Source organism: Myotis davidii, unplaced genomic scaffold (assembly GCF_000327345.1).
Source record: "Myotis davidii unplaced genomic scaffold, ASM32734v1 scaffold2475, whole genome shotgun sequence".
NCBI classification, from domain to species: domain Eukaryota; kingdom Metazoa; phylum Chordata; class Mammalia; order Chiroptera; family Vespertilionidae; genus Myotis; species Myotis davidii.
In genome coordinates this window covers 26,232-30,701 of record NW_006286003.1, presented here as the reverse complement: position 1 = coordinate 30,701, position 4,470 = coordinate 26,232, and the positions used below count along the sequence as shown (strand labels likewise).

The 4,470-nt window shown below is 38.3% G+C and overlaps 1 non-coding gene across 1 annotated transcript; it reads left to right on the top strand.

Annotated features, from left to right (window-relative positions):
* Positions 1-2,254: 2,254 nt before the first annotated feature.
* Positions 2,255-2,328, top strand: TRNAN-GUU. The gene has a single exon. It is a non-coding gene; the product is annotated as a tRNA-Asn (tRNA).
* Positions 2,329-4,470: the final 2,142 nt, after the last annotated feature.

Below are 4,470 nucleotides of genomic sequence, written 5' to 3'. Positions count from 1 at the left end.
GTGTGTTTGGGAAATTCAGTACTTTGGTTAATTGAACTATTCATTTTCATGTTTCTATTCTTGTTGAATAAAACTCTTTCTAAAATGTATCAGTATATTTAATTCCCTTACTGAATAAAACATTTATCTTAATTGAATACCCTTTTAAATGGTCATCAGCCTATCAATGTTTCTTGTCGAGGAGTATATAGGTATATATGCATGTGACTACATATGTATGTATGTATGCATGCACATATGAGAATGAGCTGAAAGAAAACCACAAGTGTTGTTTTTTTTCAGATTCTGTCCATTTTACTCTGTTTAAGAAAACAAGATCATGTTTAATAACATTAATTTGTAAGATTTCCACCAATAACAATGAAAATAAAAACAGCTTGGGGAACATGGAGGGCTAAATTTCAGTGATCTGGAAAGTTTTCATTTATATGTGACAGCTGCTCAACTTTTTTTCCAGAGACTATGGAAATGACCTGAAGTCCCATCTCTTTGCAAATGAATTTCTGAATTTCATATTGGCTGAGAAAAGAAAGAGGAAGGAACCTTGGTGGGAGCTCCTTGGTGAGGCACAGAGGACCTTCACCTATGGGCTCCAATTCTGCCTTTCCTCCCTCTGGCTGCCTTCCAATAAGCGTCACCTGGGAGTCTGCTACAAATGTAGAACCTCAGGCCTCACTCTAGACCTACTGAGTCAGAATATGCACATTAACAAGATCCCTATGGGCTCCCACTGCACATGGAAGTGTGAGAAGCGCTGATCAAGTCTAAACCATGACCAGGAAACACTCAGATCCTTATCATTTCAGGAAAAACCTGCCCTTTGAACAGGCCCAAGGTGGACTCTCCTTGTACTGACCTCATGCTACAGTACATAGTATTCAGAAAAACTCAAATTCACTCATTCATTCAATTAATATTAAGACAAATCATATGAAATTGCCATTCTATAGGTCCCAGATGACTTAATATTGTCTGATTTGGTCTAGCTCTTAATATTTATTGAGTTCCTATTATGTGCCAGGCACAATGCTAGGTATTGGGGATGTAGGAATGGGCAAAACCAGCCTTGGTTGCTGCCTGCATAGAGCTTATAGTCTATCAGGAGAGATACTTATTTTTTTTTTAAATCCACACAAATAGATATAAAATCACAAGGTGGAAGTCTCTGGTGCATAGACCATCCATGAGTTGATGTATTTCAGGGTGGATGTTGGTCAGAAGAGACATCCCTGAGGAAGTGTGGCCAGAACTGCATTCTGAAGGGTGAGGGTGATAGGCAGAGAATGAGGATCATGCAGACTCAGGGGGTGAGAATTCCAGGCAGAGGGCACAGCAGGTGTAAAGGATTCCATGGAAGGTAGAGACCATCACCCCACCCCCATGACTGCAAGACCTAGCTGGACAAGTCTAGAGTCTCTCCTCTCCAAAATGTCTGTGCCAGCAAGGAAGCTGAGCTTGTCCACAGCAGCTCCTCAGGCTTTCTGCTTCTCCTACAGCCTCTCTATATAAAGGCTGCCAGTGCCTTCTCTTTCCCATGGGAAGGGACTGGCAGACTACTGTTTAATGGTCCTGCTAGTCCAATTTACTCACCTTATATCTGTGTACTCTGCTTTTGATTTTTCTTGTCTGAATAAACTTTGGTGGCCTTAGGGGAAGTTGTTTCAATTCCCTGATTGCCTGTGGTGATCTCTCTTGCTAAGTCTTTGTACATGCTGTTCCCTCTGCCTGCACACCACATGGGTGGCCTGCCCACCTCCCTCTACTCCAAGTTATTGTCAGAATCCATCCAGGAAGTCCTCTTTGCCCACTCCCTCCAAACTCTGGTGCTGCTCCAACAACTCCCTGCAATAGATGTGTTAAGCACTCATTGCCCCCTACCACCAACTCTGATTTTCCTCATCAATCCTCCCCAACACTCAGCTCAGGGCACAGGAGTTACTCAAAATGTACTTGTTGAATGAATAAATGAAATACTGTATTTAACTGGATGCACAGCGGTGGCCCACACTGTGGGTTGGCTTACTCAACTGCCATTTCCTCCTTTCTTTCTTCCTTGCCTGCCTTCACTCTCAGGGTATTGGTTTTTAAACTAAAGTCCATCATCTGCCTATCTCAGTGGTCAGCAAACTCATTAGTCAACAGAGCCAAATATCAACAGTTCAACAATTGAAATTTCTATTGAGAGCCAAATTTTTTAAACTTAAACTATATAGGTAGGTACATTGTTATTAACTTAATTAGGGTACTCCTATCGGTCTCTGTGGCGCAATCGGTTAGCGCGTTCGGCTGTTAATCGAAAGGTTGGTGGTTCGAGCCCGCCCAGGGACGTCTTTGTTACTCTTAATTAGGGTACTCCTAAGGCTTAGGAAGAACCCCACTCAAGGGGCCAAAGAGCCGCATGTGGCTTGCAAGACGCAGTTTGCCAACCACAGGGCGCTATCTTATCATCATTTCCTTCTTGATCCTAAAAACTCACAGCAGAGAGAGAAGCCTTTCTGTTTCATACAGAAGAATTCTTTTTCAAAAATATTTGCTGTCAATGGGGTATATTTTATTTTTCCTTTCCGTGCTGTAAAAAAAGATTGTTATAATCTGTTGTTTAAAAAATTCTAGGGATACTAAAGCAAGTGTCTAAACTAGATTTCAAAATGTGAATCAAAGGTTTAAAAATTAATTAATCTAATATTCAAAAGTAAAAACTTCATACCTTGTTTGCTAAGTTTATAGCACTGAGAGCTTTATCATAATATTCTCTGTCATCCCAATCCAAATAAACAGTGGCTAGAAACCGTAGAATTTTAGCCTATAATTACAAATAGAAAAAAGCACACAGCTGAGGGTTGAATTGCAATACAACATCTGATTAGCACTTACACAGTGACAGGCATCTTCTCAAATGTAAGTCATCATCTTACATTTCCTCAAGTGTAAGAATTTTATAGTATTAGTTTACCTTAATTTAATAAAATTGTGTTAATATAATTATTTTCTGAACAGTGTTTTAGTATTAAAGTACTTATCATCCTCATTTTACAAATAAAGGAAACTAAGGATAGGTCATAGCAATATTTAATTTAATCAGCTTACCACTTACTGCATTGTATTAAACCTCCATAAAAAGAGATAAATAGCCTGGCCAGTGTGGCCCAGTGGTTGAGCATCAACCCATGCACCAAGAGGTTACTGGTTCAATTCCTGGTCAGGGCACATGCTTGAGTTTCAGGCTCAATCCCCAGCAAGGGGCGTGCAAGAGGCAGCCAGCAGGTTGGTGTTTCTCTCCCCCCACCCATCGCTAAAATCAATAAAAACATTTTTTAAAAAGAGATAAATAGAAAAACATTATTCCTTTCTCAAACTTTGCAGCTTATTTGAGATTAACCAATTGGACCAAGGCACACATACCACCATTTCAGTAGGAACAGATATATTCTCCTAGAGAGATTTCTCTCAACTGAGCTACATTTTAAATGAACAATGTATTGCTGAATTAAGTAAGTTTCTCCAGTCAGGTCTGCATTGATAAGGGAGTAACTTTATTCATTGTGAACATATTAACTACAGGTTCACATTTTAAAGAAGGATCCCTATTTCAATGAATAATCTGCCCCGAAGTATAATAAGGACAGTCTGACCAAACAAATGTGATCTTCTAACATTTAAAAAATATATGTTAGCCCTAACCGGTTTGGCTCACTGTATAGAGTGTTGGCTTGCAGTCTGAAAGGTCCCAGGTTCGATTCCAGTCAAGGGCATGTACCTTGGTTGTGGGCACATCACCAGTAGGGGGTGTGCAGGAGGCAGCTGATCGATGTTTCTCTCTCATCAATGTTTCTAACTCTCTATCCCTCTCTCTTCCTCTCTGTAAAAAATCAATAAAATACATATTTTAAAAAATATATATATGTTAAACACATTAAGGATCTGTGAAACTAGAGAAATGACATTTAGGGTGTTAGGTATTTGAGATTTTTAATTCAAAAACAAATATGGATCAAGTAAGATGTATATAATGTACATTATTATTATTATTATTATTATTATTGTAGAACTCTCAACTTATAAAGTCTCCCAGAGGACTTTTATGAAATAAATATGGCAAAAGGGTAAAATAATCAGAAAAATATAACAAAATGAATGAATCTCAAAACTATTTATGTTAAGCAAAAGAAGGCAGACATAAAGCAGTACACACTGTATGATTCCGTTTATACAAAGTTCAAAAAAAGCTGAAAATAATCTATAGCAATAGAAGTCAGAATAGAGGTTTTATCCTGGGGGTTGGAATGACTATTAACTGGAAAGGGACCAAAAGAACTTTTGAGGGTGATAGAAATTTCTGTAACTTGATCTGTGTGGTGGTAACAAGATATATTAAAATTCATCAAACTGTACACTTAAGATTTGTATAATTATTGTACAAATTATTCTACATAAATTAAACCTCAATAAAGTACTGTTAGCATGAAAGAA